At 49.8% G+C, this 15,668-nt stretch overlaps 1 protein-coding gene and 1 non-coding gene across 2 annotated transcripts in view; both read right to left on the bottom strand.

The window, feature by feature from the left end:
- ZNF618 (zinc finger protein 618) overlaps positions 1-15,668 on the bottom strand; it is a 150,124-nt gene that overhangs the window by 119,356 nt on the left and 15,100 nt on the right. The window lies entirely within an intron of this gene.
- On the bottom strand, positions 4,326-4,488 carry LOC131567039 (U1 spliceosomal RNA). The gene has a single exon (XR_009275613.1). It is a non-coding gene; the product is annotated as a U1 spliceosomal RNA (small nuclear RNA).

Genomic DNA, 15,668 nt, shown 5'->3' with positions numbered 1-15,668 from the left:
CTCCAGAGCAGAGGCTCCAGCCCTGGAGCAGTTCCATGGCCTCACTCCAAAAGCAACAGATCTTGTGCTGAGGACCCCAGAGCCAGAGGCAGAATCATTCTATGATTCTATGAAAAAATCCCATAACAAGAAGCAATTAAACCCTCACATGCTGACCCTGTGCTAATCCACATCAGATAAACACCTTTTCCAATCCCAGACCTCTGTCCAGCAGCTCCTGAGCAAAATCACATCCACATCATTGGCAGTACCTTGTGGGGAACACAGATTTATTGCTCCTTGTACACCTCCAAGTCCTGTGGACCTTCCTGCACGTCCCAACATCACCAAAACTGCAGCAGGGCCTCAGAGCAGCCAAGGAAATGTAGGAGATGACAAATAATCAATTCCCCCTGGAGCAGGAGGGAAATCATTTATTTCACAGCTGCTTTGTACCTGTAGAGAAGTCTTGGCACAGCATCTTAACTACACCTTGAATGCTCCTTTGAGGCACTGAAGGTGCTCTGGGGGATCATGCAGTGTTAATATAAATATATTAAGGAAATAAATGAGGAGCTGCTCCTGCAAGCTGCAGTAACATCTCATGCAGTCCATTACAGACTGCTAAATTCAGGAAAAATCTTGAATTTTCATCAGAGACAACCAAAAGGTCAGTCTTTCTTATGGGATTTCAGCCATTTGAGTGCCCTTTTGAGCTACAATCTTGAAATTAGGAATAATTCATTCATTACAGACTGCTGATTACAGGAGGGGGGGAAGGAAACAGAAATTTGACATTTCTTTCCAGTTCACCAAAAGGTCAGTCTACTGATTTACAAAATTTATATTAATTTTAACTCTGAGTCTGTCACACTGGGCACGAAGCATCCAATTTGGGGAAATTAAGGTCATTTAAGGTCTCCAGTTGCATTTATCACTTAGAATGCAAAAAAAGTTATCAAAGGCAAAGCTGAGGGAGGCAATGGCCAAAGTCACCCAAATTTGGAACAGCTGCCAATTTCAAAACACTAAAATGCATTTCAAAGAAGAAATAAAAAGAAATTTAAAATATTTTAAGTCTCTTCTTGCCACATACTGCCAGACACCAGCTGCCATTGCTTCACAGGACAGAAAGAAGCTAAAATTTGGGGTGGAACCATCTCTCATGGCAAACCCATCTGTCCTCAAGCCACACTGGACTCATCTGGGCTCACACCATCACCAGCACTAAGGCCAGCAGGGTCCCTTGCCACCAGCAGCCTGCTCACATCCTGGAAATCCTCCTCGGAGAGCTTGAAAACACTGAGAGAGGAGGAGGAGGAGGCAGCATGGAAGTCATCTCCTGGAGCGGCTGGAGCAGAGGAAGGAATGCTTCACAACTGACTCAAAGGTCATGGGGAGGAGGGTGGGAGGGGTCTCCCACAAATTTGGAAAATGTTGCCAAGCTGCAGAGCAGGACCCAGCCTGGGAGGGCCCTGCTGGGGCTCCCCAGCCCTCAGGAAGCCCCTGCACAGAGCTCTGCCATGGCAGAACCAGAGAAAAGCCACAGTCAAGAGACCCCTGCTCAAAACCCTGAACGCTGTGAGCCCCTTGCTGAGCTCCAGGAGTGCTGTTATTGGGAAATAAGTCACTGGGGAGACCCCCAGCCCTGTGCAATGGCAGGGCTCAGGCTCCCTCCCTGCCTCCCAGGGAAGTCCTGCTCAGCAGCTCTGCATCCCAGGGCATGGAAAAGCATCCCAAGGTTTGTGAGGAGCAGCAAGGAGACAGAGCAATCACAACGTCTGCTTTCCTGCCCTGACCAGCCCAGCCCTTCCCTCAGCACCAGGGAATGGCTCCCAAGGCAGGGCTGAACCCTCAGCTGCTCTAAACCAGCCAGCACTGCTGCCCTCCATTCTTTTTCTCATGGAAATGTCACTCTTTTTAACAATTCTTTATAAAAATTGCAAGGAGGTCTGTCCAGGCAGGAGGGTGCTCCTGCTGTCACAAACAGGACCTGTGTGCACTCAGGCTCTGCCACTCCACACTGTCTATGCAGCAGCCTGACAGGACCTTCTTCTTCAGACACGAAAAATTAAGGAAACCATCTTGGCATTGAGGTAATTTTGTGCTCCAGCTATAACCTCTGCCCATCAAGCTTTTGTTCACTCTACCCATGTTTATGCTGTAAGGGGATTTACCTTTTCGAGCTTCTTAAACACAGAAAGTTGGATTTGACCACTTTCCCTTTGGAAAAAAAAAAACAGTTCAGTGCTTGATTCTGTTTTAAAAATTGGCCTTGGTACAAGATTTTAAAATAAATCGCTACTTTCTAAACTATTTGCAAACACTAGTTCCTCTTTGTGTTTCATTTTTTCAGGGAAAAAAAAAAATCTAAATCTAATCCACAATCAGACATTTTCCTTTTTTTTCCCTCCTTTTTAATTTAGTAACTTGTGAATTCATGCATTGACCCAGCTGAACAAAGGGCAAAGACTGTTAAATTCCAGAGCCCAGGAGATATTCAGTTACTCATTCAAGGCCTTCCACAGAGTTTAAAAATAAATAAAAATGAGCCTTAGCGAGGAGGAGTGGCATATTTGGAAATGACACTTTTAAATTAACAACTGAAAAGGGGAGAAAGGTAAACTGGAAAGAGATTAGCTGCTCGCTGTGCTGTGAGGGAAAGATGGAGTGGGTTGGAACTCATTAGCCCAATTACATAATAGATTGTTTTGGCCAAATTCAAAGGCAATAAAAGCAGAGAGAAATGAACATTAGGTACCAGCAAAGATGGAGGAGGTGGGGGAAAGAACAAGAAAAGGCTTTTTATGATTTTATTCGTGAAGCTTCTTTCAAAGGTTCCATTTCAGCAGGGAAGCACCAAGCAGAGGCAGGAATTTGGTAAATAACCAAAATCAGGCTGGGGGTGCCCAACGCCAACACCACAGCGGTGGGGAGGGAGTGCTGGAAAACCAACCAAGGGAGAAAACAGAACTTGAAATTTCCCCATCTTCCCTTCCTCCTGGCCCTGAAAAATCACATTTCATTGAATTCAAAAGCATTCTGAAATTTTACTAGTTTAGGAAAGATTGAATAAGCATGTAATTAAATTAATTACAGAATCACTGCTCTGCATCCTACTGCAGGAATAGCAGTGAATCAACCAAATGGATTCAAAATCACTTCCTAAATGCTTTCCAGTCAAATAAAACTTCAAGTGCAGCTTCAAACCACTCACAGCACAGTCCACAAAAGCCCAACCTCTCCATCAGTTTGCTCCAGCCATACAGGACACGCTCCTAAAGAGCACGACCCGAGCTGGAGGATTTCCTTTCCCAAATAAACAGCAGCTGCTCAGAGCTGGATGCCTCCTGTCGTGCCTGCATTCCCTGCCTGCATCATATTCCCTGCCTGCATCCCCTGCCCCACAGGGCACTGTTCAGCTCCTGTCCAGGCCAGTTCCCATGGACAGCCACCACACCCTGCACCCTGTGCAGGATCACAGAATCGTTTAGGTTGGAAAAGATCTCCAAGATCAAGTCCAGCCTTTGACTGATGCCCACCTCATCAACCAAACCTACTTCTTTTTCCAGCTTCTCACTTATCAGCCCTGAGCACAAGGAGGAGATGGGGAAAATCCCTCTACATGTTCATGGCTAAAGATGCACACAAAGTGTGTGCTCTAATTGAGGATGAGAGCCTGGTTCCCACCAGGAAAGTGCCACCACCATCCCCACAGCCTCTGCAGGCCCAGAGCTGAGACTCCAGGGCCTCAAATGAGGGTTCTGTGTGGCTCACACAGTGAGCTGTGCTCCTGGATGGAGTAAGACATCCAGTGCTGGCCTACAGGAGAGCACCATTCCCCTTGCTGGGGCTGTCTGAGATCAGAAGGGCCCCTTTCCCCCTGTGGGAGAGCAGAGGAGCACAGCCAGAGGTGGATTAGCTACAACAAGCACGAGCTGCACCCCAGCTCTGGCAAACAGGAGCCCAAGAGCAGCAGCATGAGCACAGCAGTGCAGGAGCAGGCACAGGCTCCAGGAACACGGGCACAGCCTCAGCCATCACCCACACAGCTGTGGGCAAGGCTGTTAATGCTTAATGGGCAGGAGGGTCACAGGCAGCCTGGGCCAGCAGGGCTGGAGGCTGCCAGCAGCCCTGGCTGCAGAGGGACCGTGCTAGTGCACCACAGGGATCACAGAATCACACAGAATCACAGAATCATGAGGTTGGCAAAGACCTCTAAGATCATCAAGTTCAACCTATGCCCTAACACCTTAATTAGACTATAGCACCAAGTGCCATGTCCAGTCTTTTTTAAACACCAAGATGGTGACTCTACCACCTCCCTGGGAGGAGCATAAAAAAAGGAGGGGAGAGCACAAACACAGTCCCCCAGTAGCACAAATGATGCAGTTGAGTTTCCCACATTTGGGGAAATCACAGTGGTCAGCACACCCAGAGTGCCAGGGATGAGCCTGGCCCTGGGAAACTCACCTGCCTGATTGTGGTGTCTCCCTGCCAGGTAAGTATGGGGCTGCCTTCCCCCAGCAGGGAGGAGGCCCATGGGTTTCTGGGGGAGCAGTTTGATGGCCTGGGGGAAGCTCTCTCTCTCTGGATACTCCTCCCCTTTCACACAGGAGAATCCTGCAGCTCCTGCTCCCACAGCACCAGCACCGACCCTGCCAGCTCAGCCCTACATCACACACACAGTGTCCCCCTCCAGGAGGGCCTTCCAAAGGCACACCCAGCACAGGGGGCCTGTCACACTGCCCTGAGCACAGCAGCACACACACTGCTCCAGGGAAACCAAGTGCAACTGCTGACACAGCAAGCAAACACCAACGCTGACCTGGGGGACTTGGCACAAATGAAATGAAGGAAGTTCCTCCACCAGCAGTGCTGCTTCCAAAGACATGTTCATCCACACTCTGCATGGCTCCAGCAGCAAAGGCAGCAGCCAAAGGCAGCTTGCATTCCCCACCCTATGGGAGACACAGCCCAAAATCCCTCAAGTGGTTCCAAAAGTGGAAACAGCCAAGCAGGAAACCCATGGGATGGGTGCTCAGGTAGCAGAACACCAACACCACCTCCTGCTTGCCCAGACAGAAACACTTATTAAAAAACCCAAACAAGAACTCCAGGCCCCACACTGTGTTCAACAAGCTGATGGTCCTTTTGTCCAGAGAAAATCTCACCAGGTTCTCCCAGGCCTGATGGGATCATAGAGGATCCTCACCCCAAAGCAGAGTGGCCAGCTGGGAAAGCCAGCTCCAGCTTGCTGTGTATGCAGGAGCAAATACAGGCAGGGGGTTTCTCAGACCCTTGTCACTGCAGGAGGACCTGTAATGTCCCCAAAAATGCTTTAATGCAGACTTTCTCAGAGTTTCTCACACTCTTGTCACTCAGGAGGACCTGTTATGTGTCTCAGCTGCTCTTGTGTCTCAGACATCTTTTTGTAAAAATCTTTTCTTTAAGATTTTCCTGCTGAAGCTGAGAAGTTTCAGCAACAAATGTAAACAATGGTTATCTGCTGCTGTGGAATGCAACAAGTGCACCTGTGATTGGCCCATCTTGGATGTGTATAATTAATGGCCAATCAAGGACTGAGCTATCTCAGACAGTCTGAGAAAGCTCCTTTGTTATCATTCTTGCTATTCTATTCTTAGCATAGCTAGCCTTCTGAGAACTTTCTATTCCTTTTAGTATAGTTATAATGTAATATATGTATCATAAAATAATAAATCAAGCCTTCTAATCATAGAGTCAACATTCTCATCTCTTGCTTCACCTGAAAACCCCTGTGACCACTGTCACAATAATGTCCCCAAAAACTGCTTTAGCTGCTGAAGTACCTGCCAGCATGTGCAGCCACACGTGCTGCCTGACCTGGTCATGGCCAGCCCAGAACTAAGAGCTCAGTGATGGGATGGGTTCCAACTCCTCAGCTGACCTTCCCTGAGCCAGCCAGGGCTGCAGGAGCAGCAGGAGCTCCAGCAGCACCCTGGACAGGCTCAGAGCTGGTGCTCTCCCGGCTGGCAGGGGCGTGGGGCACCAGTGGGCACCGAGCTGTGCCCTGACACTGTGCATGGACACCTCAGCCCCCCAAAGGCATTTCAATTACTGCATTAAAAGGTGTGAAACGCTTCCTTCCCACACACTCTTGGCCATCTCCAGGGGCTGGGAGCCAAACCTCTCCTTGGCAGAACTAAAGCAGGCTCCAGAGCTCCCTGGGCAGTGATGGTCCGGGGCTCTTTGGGACTGGTGCTCCCCTGGCTCATCCCTGCTCTGCCCCCTCACACCCACACACATCAACCACGAAAACATCACCACAGATCTCTGCAACACAGCCGAGCTTCAGGGGGACTTGGATAAACTGAGCAGTAAAAACCTGCCAAGAGCAAATGGGACTGAAGAAAACCTCCCAGAGAAAGCAAAGCTGAAATGGGTGAGGATATCCCATGCTCTGAGGAGGGGCTGGGGGTGCAACCCCTCCCAAGGAGCCTCTCACAGCCCTGCATGGGGAGATGTGCAGCACCAAGGGGGAGAAGGGGCAGAAACCACTAAAATCAAGGAAACCACTCAAATCAGAGTAGAATTATAAAAAAGATCCAATAGATCCATGCTCTGTGTAAGGAAGGGGTTGAACCTGATCTCAGCTGCCCTTTACATGCAGGGAAAACATCAGCTCAGTGCAAGTTACCAGCAGGAGAAGAAAGGGAAGGGAAGGAATTGTTTAAAAAGGCAAAATAAACAGAAATCACAACTGTGCCATGAACCCATCCCTACCACAGCCTGCAGGCTTGGCCATCCTGTCCCAAAACTACTCTGGGAGTAGTGAGGAAGGAATGGAAATGCACAAGTTTCATTTCACTACTCCTTCATTCCAGCAGCACCAGATGTGGTGCCAAGATTTGTGCCAGGACTGGGGCAGAGGCAGGGAAGCACATGGCAGTGGCATTTCAGGCAGAAGCTTAAAGTAACTTGGGAAATGGGGTACAGAGGTACCAAATGTGTTTTCTTAAATATTCATATTGTTTATTTAACTTTTTTATTATTTAACTTTTTAAAAATTTATTTAACTTTCAAAAATGCAATCTTTACACAGCAGCACTTTAAGCCACTAATATCAACTTACTTATTTTTCAGTTGAGCTCCAAAGAATCCCAGTAACAGGGTAAACTCCTCATGGAAATTTAAATTGCCCAAATTGTGTCGATAAACCATCAGACATAATAGCAATGAAGCAGCCACATGTAACTCCAGGCACCAACATTTTATGAGGAAAAACCCCTAAGATATGAAAGTTGAGCTTTATTTCAGAATTCAAGGAGACCAAAGGTCCTTTACCTCCACATCCAGTGCTCAGGACCAGCAGTCCCTGTTCCATGGACCAGGGAGAAGGAAAGGCAGAGCAGACTCTGCCAGGCTGAGAACACACTGCCATAAATTCTCACTGTAACAGAAAACCCAGCTGGTTCATTCACAGCCATCCCCACGGCAAACAGAGCAGAGTTTGCTCACAAATGACTGTGGTCCCTCGTGGAATTAGGTGCTGCCCTCCATTGCCACTCAGATGATCAAGGAGTTTCACATAAAGAAAAACAATCACAGGGAAGCTGCACATTTGCCTAATTGTGGGATTTTACCCTTTTTCCTGAGGTGGTGTGCTGACCAATTGCCTGTCACCAACCCTTTGTACCCCATGGTGAGCTGCACCTTGGGAAACCTCTGCAAATTTTGGAAGAAATGGAGCATGAGAGGGGGAGCTGCCCAGTGCATCCCTTGTTCCAGCCCCCTGGGACAGGACAGGTCAGACCACAGGACATCAGTGCCCCCTCATGCCACAGCTCTGGATTCCTGCTGGCACTGCAGGACCGGGGGGCTGGGATCCTCCTGCCTGTGGGGTCAGGCTGCCCAACAGGAGCCCTGCTGGACCCACAGCTCTGTGTGAGCCACACTGGCCAGGCACTCAGGGAGCTGCTCAGGCACCACACCTGTGAGCAAACAATCACTCAAAGCCAACATCCAAGGGGTGCAGCAGGGCTGCAAGGCCCCTGGAGAGGGCAGAAGGCTGGAAAGGGCTAAGGGAGGGAGCCTGAGGGCTTCCAGGTGTCTTCTCAGGAACATTCTAGGACTGCCCTGGAGCGGAGACTGGCACAAGAGCCCTGCACACACTGCAGATGGGACACAAGTATTTTTATATAGCACGTCCTAAAACAGAATTCTCCATTTGGCTTCATCCTAAGAGGAAGGTCCACCTGCTTCTTGGAAAGGAAGGGCTCCCATGGCCACTGCATGGCTCCAGCTGCAAGGCAGAAGCTCCCTAAGTCTTCAGGCATTAAATACAATTATTGAGATAAAAATGCAGGGGAGGCCTGGCAGCAGCTGGAAGGGTGAGAGCACTGCTCAGCGGTGTTTTTGTTCCAGGGCTCAGAGCCACGGTGGGAGCTGGTGTGGGGTCTGGTCCCAGCCCAGTGGAGGCAGGGCATGGCAGGGGGGCATGGCTCTGCTCCAGGGCTCAAACCCAGCTCCTGCTCCTGTCCATGGCTCTGCCAACCCTGGGAATGGTTTATTCTTCAACTACTCATAACCAGGCTGGACATTGACTCAAGAGTGCCCAGCTCCACCAGGGCTGACCTCAGCCAGCAGTGCTGAAGAGCTGATGCCACACAAGCCAGAGCCACTGCTATCAAGGCATACAAGAAAGCCCAGTAAGACCCCAGAGTGAGCAGAGAGGGATGACAGCTCCAGATTTGGTGCTGAGCTGGAATCACACCATGCCTTAAAGCATGAGGGGAGCAGAGCTGAACCCTGAACGGAGCTGATGCTGCAGCAACATCCCCACCCAGGTCACAGCAAACCCGCTGCAGTTCAGCCACGTCCCTGTGAGCTGCTGACCACACTGCAGGGAGAGCTGCTGAAGGGAACTTCTCCCTTCACACCCACACCATTGCTGAACTCCAGTGCTCTGGTTTTAGTGCCACAGTCCCCATCCCCTTACAACACCAGAGAGGTGAGCCCCTGAGTGGCTGCAGTGGTCTGATGGCACCGTGTGCTGCCTTCCTCCTCAGAGCCATCCAGCTCCTCTTTCTGTTTCCTGCTCCCCACTCACTGCTCCCCTCCACAAGCCAAGTTACTCACCAACCTGGCACAAAGCCCTGCTTTTTTTTACTTTTTTCATGTTCTTTTCCAAGGTTAGGGACATAAATCAACCCCCAGAAGGCTCCAGCTAACACGAGCCCGTGAGATCGGCAGCAGATGACCACAGACAGAAGGCAGAGGACCAGCACTTTGGTCTTTTGGCAACAGCGTGTTCTTGGCCAGGCTCCCTTTCCCATCTCTTAGGCTCTGCTTGCCACCCACTCCTCCCTTCCCCAGGATGACTCTCAGTGTCGTTAACATCCAACAAACGAGGGCTGAGGGAGTTCACACCTCCAGTTATTCAGTAACGCCGCCGGCAAACCCGACACTAACGTGCCGCTCTGCCTCCAGCCTGCGCTCGGAAAATCCTCCTCATAAAAACCACAGAGCTATTTTTAAAGGAAATCCTGGATGCCTCTGAACGTGCAGGCAGCAGCAGCCACAGAGGTACAACAAGCCAAGGAGTCTCTGGGCTGGGGCTGCAGTCTGACACCACATCTGCAGCACGGCCAAGCGGGGAGCGAGGCTGCAGCGCCGGCCAAAGCCACGGCGCTGCCCTGGGTGCCAAGAGACACAAGAGTGAGCCAGGAGCATGGCAGGAGGATCTCGGGGGATGCAGCAGCTGCTGGTGGTGGTCAGTGCTCCCTGCCAGGCCCAGCACGGCGCTGGCTGCATTTACACCCCGCTCACAGCATGTCCAGCAGCGCACCTGAGTGCAGGTGTGGCTCCTGCGCTTGCTTCATCAGAGTTGATGCAACCAGGTCATCCAGTGAAGGCTCACTGGAGGGAGAATTTTACTGAAAATTGCATTACTCAGCCTTTAAAGACTCCAAATGATCCTTTCAAGGAAGTGAAGAAAAAAGTGAAGAAAAAGGATTAATTTTTCAAAGTTCAAAGGACAGAATTTATTTTTGAAAATAACGTTTCACTACAAATCCTGCAACTGAGACAAATCAAAACCAGCAACACCACAAACTAAATCTGAAGGACAGGACTGTTGGAAAATCTCTCTCCAACAAACAATTCATGGAGGGTATGTTAGGGAATAACTTGGTCTCATCCACCACTGCTCCTACAGGCAGCAGGTCCACACAACTACCTCTCTGCCAGGACCTGAGCTCCAGGGACACGTCGTCCCAGAGCAAGGGCTCCTGAGTGCAGTGAGTCCCAACAGTGTCCTGCATCCCATTCCCACCTGCCATGCTCCCAAAGGGTCATTAAGAGACACCATTCAGCCACCCCTTTCCTTCCCCCTTCACTGACATTTGAGCTGACGCCACCCAACCACAGCATGGGGGGACAGAGAAGCTGGGATTTGAGAGCAGCTCCAGCACCAGCACAGCTCAGTGCAGTAACATCTCACCAGCAAACCCTTCCCTCCACCAGGATTTCCTGCTTCTATCTCCTCTTTCTGTGGGCTGGTGGCTCCAGGACTCCATAAACCTCTTTTTCTTTTCCAGTACAAGATGAAACTTCTTTTGCTGCCAATTAAATTTGCTGATGGACAAAAGCTTCTCAAGATCTATGCAACTTCTGCACAAATATCTCCCACACACTGGTTTTGGACTTTAATTAAACTTTTCTCCCCTTGAATCAAATTACCATTTTCCTCTGATCATAATTTGGTTGGATGAGATACAAAGTTGGAGAATATCAGATTTGAGGGAAGAGGAAAGCAGAGCACAACACAGACGGGGTGTGCTCGTCTTGCTTTATCTATTTCCCATTCAGCCCCACAGACACCCTGCTCTCATTAGCACTTAATGCAGGTGAAAATAAAGAGGTTTACTGTTCAAACAGCATGGGCACATGGAAAAACATCCACCTGGACCTGTTGGAACTTGCCCAATATCACTCCCAAGCTCTTTCTCTATACAAGGAGCTTTTTCACTCCTACGACTGTAACTCCTTATGTGGGCTAATAACATTTAGTATGAAACCTCTCAAATCCCATTTGAAAAAGAGAAAACTTAACTATTCAATAATTAAGACATTTCTCCACTCCATCAGAAACGTAACAGCTCAAAGACCATCCTGCTGCCATCATGGAACCAAGCTAACCAGGTCTGCTGCTTCCACCTGAGCCCCAAGGTGTGAATCCAGGGGCTGCTGCTCTCCCACCCTTTGATCTCATTTATGCCAAGGAAGGGTCTTGCTACCTCAGTGCCTGCAAAGAAAGGAAGGGCTGTGCAACAACAACAACCAGGAGGCCCTCCCTAAGATAAGGACACAGCCTGTGGGGCTGTGCAGAGAGTGGCACCAACGCTGGGCACAGCGGGCACCTCATTCAAGCTGATGAAGTTGGCAGCCCCCAGCTGAGCACACAGGCAGGGCTGTGGGTCTGAAATGCTCTGTGCAACTGGTGTGATGCTTCAAGGGACAAGTCCTAATCCAGGAACAATGGCTCTGGTGGCATTCCCAGCAGGCGAATTCCAGCCTGCAGTGAGGATGTGACACCAGGCACGCGGCGCTCGCTGACACAGAACCGGCCCTTGGCACGGCACTGCCCGTGCAACCACAGCTCCCCAGGAGCAGCCTGCACAGCCACACGGCAGCCCCTGGGTCACTGCTCATTCTCTCCCAAACTTGTTGAAATCCTCACTGTGGTGGTGGCTGGGTGAAGAGCAGGGAGGGATCCAAGCTCCAGAAATGTCTGTGAGCAGACAGCGATGAGGTGTTGGTGGAACCAGGAGGAAGCGCCCACTGCTGGGAAAGCCTCCCTGCTCCAGGCTGTGACAGCTGATCTGGTGTGGGAACACACAGAATCCAACCTCCTTACAAACACAAAATCCAGAACCAAACAAGATCTCCTGGCATTGCTGATCCTCCCCTCTAAACCAGGGTAAGCAGGTGGAGAGGAGCCCATCTTCCCCTGCATCAGCCACCAGAAGAATCCCCAGTTTTCCCAGCCTGTTAAAATCAACCCATTTTTCTAAAGGAAACATTAACCACAGTGGGATATCAAGATACAAGACTGCTTTTAATTACATATACAAAGGAGTCCCTAACACTCCAGCTCTCCACAAGGGCAGCTTGCTGAGAAAAGCAACTCTGATCAAAGCAGGAAAATCTAAATCGGGTGAGCTTAGCAAGAAACTGCATAAATTGTCCCCAGGTTTTTATGCACAAGACTCATGGACTTCCAGCCAGAATGTGTTTCAGTTGTGGCATTATCTTTCCTTCTGATTTAGTGCCTGCTGAACATAGAGAGGGATTTGTCCCTCTGTGTTCTGCACTCGTGAGGCCACAGCACGAGTCCTGTGTCCTGTTCTGGGTTCCTCACATCAAGAAGGACATTGAGGGGCTGGTGTGTGTCCAGGGAAGGGAACGGAGCTGGGGAAGGGGCTGGAGCCCCAGGAGGGGCTGAGGGAGCTGGGCAGGGGCTCAGCCTGGAGCAAAGGAGGCTCAGGGGGGCCCTTGTGGCTCTGCACAGCTCCTGACAGGAGGGGACAGCCAGGGGTTGGGCTGTGCTCCCAGGGAACAGGGACAGGAGCAGAGGGAACGGCTTAGGCTGGGCCAGGGGGGCTCAGGATGGACATCAGGACGAATGTCCTCAGGGAAAGGGTGGTCAAGCATAGGGACAGGCAGCCCAGGCAAGTGGTAGAGTCCCCATCCCTGGAGGTATTCAAGAAATGACTGGACATGGCACTCAGAGCTCTGCTCTGGTTGAAAACGTGGTGACTGGTCAATGATCTTCTTCTGGAAAAGGTATCTTCAACTGAGAGGTCTTCTCCAACCTGATAGTCATGAAGGTCCTCAGAGAAATCTTCACGCCTGGCTGTGGCACAGGGTCACCCCCACATTCACAGGTTTTTAGCTGTGCAGCCAAAGACCTCAAGACTTTGTTTAAAAACAGCATCCCCACAAGGTGAAGGTGCCCAAGGGTTCTGCAGCTCCCTGTGCTCCTCAGGGCTCCCAGCACAGGACACAAGCTGGGTCTGACACAGGTGTGCCAGGCACCCCCTGTGGGCACAGCCCCAGCCAGGGGCACCCCACAGCTCATTCACAAACACTCTTCTCACATCTCCTGCTCCAATCCCTGGCATCTCTTCAATGGACAAGTTTCCTCTGCTAGCTTCTGTCTGCTCTGAATATATCTAAAGAACTCTTTGAAGTCAAAATATTCTTAGCAATTAGATCTTCTCTACTTCTTTTTGCCTTCCTAATTATCCTTTTAACTGCCTTCTGCTTATTTTAATAGATCTTCCTATCCTCCTCCTTACCAGACTGTTTATACTTTTTAAAAGCCTAGTGCTTACTGCTCCTAATACTGTTTACATCTTCACTCAGCCACCTCAGCTCAGTTGCTGCATTTTTTGCCTGATTTCAGAGTCAACCAGGGGAAATTTCCTCTCTGATCTCTGCAGCAGTTTGTAAATATCTCCCATTTTGTCTACAAGAGCTTTTCTACAATAGGTTCTCTTTTCAACAACAGGTTTCCTCTTGGGAGAGGGAATGGAGTCTCCTCGAGACCACAAGTGCTTCCATAAAAATCTATATTCTTCTATATTGCTCTAAGCACTCTTCTCTCTGCTCTCAGCCCATTGCTTTTGCATTAGGAATATAAAGCAGATTGTTTAATGACTGAGCCCCATGTGTTCCCTAACTACCTTATTCATTATCATTTCCTGCCTCAAAAAGTAAACAAATATCCTTTTGTGCTCAGTGTTACAGGAGATTACATACGAATTTCTTTAGTTATATCTCTTCTAGGGAGAAAAAAGCCACCTGGAAATACTTTGACTTCATGCAAGGGCCTGCACCAGTGTGTGGGTGATGGTCTGGAGGGTTTGGAGCATCCTGTAGGCTTTGGAAGTGAGAATAATTTAGGGTCCATTTGGTGGAACCTAGAGAGTAAATTAAAGGGAAGCTGACTCAATATTTCCTCTGTTCCTTACAATCCTTCCCCAACCATCTGCTTTCAGACACTGGGAAACAGGACACCAAGGCAGAGGCAGAAAGTGGCATCTTTTGTGAGGCACAGAATGGCCATTCTGTACACCAGAGCACAGCTCTGCCCTGGCTCTCTGCTCTGAGCTCTATTCCACAGACAGAGAACAAGCACCAGCACCCAGCATGCTGCACCCACAGCTCCCTTGGCAGCTTGTTCTGACAGCCAATCTGCCCTGCCGCTCAAAACTTCCACCTCCTACTTTTAGAAACGTTTTTTGCGTCTTCATTTTGTCATCTCAGTGTTTGGATCCTGCTTCCAGGTATTGTTTCTTGCTATGCACTTTGCTAAAACCAAGGGCTCTGCTACCTGCTTTTTTAATTTTCTGCTTTTTAAACCCACGGAGAACTGGCTCCATGAAGATAAAAATCAACAAGTGAGTTTTTTTTTGGCAGACAGTTTCCCAAAATACAGTGCACGTCCCCAAATGTTTAACAACAAACACTAAGGAGTATTTGACTCCTCAAACTGCTTCACTCCACTCACATGTTCTGTGTCTTCTCCAACTTTTCAACATCTCTGAAGGAAATGAGGGAGCTGAAGATGGGGATGCTGTATTAAAGCACAGGAGCTGTTCACACACAGCTCCCTCACTCTGCACACCATGGTTGGCATCCCCCCCTCCCACACTCAGTGCCACTGCTCACCCTGCAGCGATTGTCCCTTTCCCACCCCACAGCCTGGTTTGGCACCTCTGCTCCTCTCTGCCCTCCCCACACCAAAAGCAGATGCAGCCCCATCCCTCCAGGTGCCTAATCCCAAGATCCAAATCAAAATTCACTTGATGGAGATGAGTCCATCACCCAAATCCCCGTGGGCAGCTGCAGTCCCTCCTTCCTCTCTCCCTCTCTTCCTCACCACCACTGGCAATGCCTGTGGCCATGCCTGACCTTGTTTGCAGCCTGCTTCTCACCAGTTCTCATTTTGGGGAATGACACAAAACCAGCCCTTTGGCCAGCTCAGGACACACTCCCTCCATTTCTTCTGCTGGAGAACAAACCCAGGCTGACATTGCCACCAGCTCCTCCCCTGTGCTCCCTCCCCACCGTGACCATGCCAAGGCAGCACAACAGCAGCACCACCAAACCTTCTGCAATATCCTCACTGTATCCAAACCTTACAGGAGCCAAATATCTCAATATCCAAACCCTACAGGAGCCCAATATCTCAATTTCCAAACAGGAGCCCAATATCTCAATATCCAAACCCTCCAGGAGCCCAATATTCTCACTGTATCCAAACCCTACAGGAGCCCAATATGCCCAATATTCTCACTGTATCCAAATCCTACCAGGAGCCCAGTATCTCAATATCCAAACAGGAGCCCAATATCTCACTATCCAAATCCTACAGGAGCCCAATATCTCACTATCCAAATCCTACAGGAGCCAAATATTCTCACTGTATCCAAACCCTACAGGAGCCCAATATCTCAATATCCAAACCCTACAGGAGCCCAAGGGCAGAGCCAGCAGGAGTGCCCCGGGAACATCACCCCAAGGAGCAGGGGGAAAGCCCTGCCCTGCTCAGCCCCTGTGCACATGGGCTGAGAGTGGATCATTCCTCCTCCTTACAAATAGGGAACAGCAATATTTATTAAACATGTCTAGTTTTTCTG

This window comes from Ammospiza caudacuta, chromosome 21 (assembly GCF_027887145.1).
Source record: "Ammospiza caudacuta isolate bAmmCau1 chromosome 21, bAmmCau1.pri, whole genome shotgun sequence".
Classification (NCBI taxonomy): domain Eukaryota; kingdom Metazoa; phylum Chordata; class Aves; order Passeriformes; family Passerellidae; genus Ammospiza; species Ammospiza caudacuta.
Note: the sequence above shows the minus strand (reverse complement) of the source record. Positions and strands in the feature narration are given on the sequence as shown.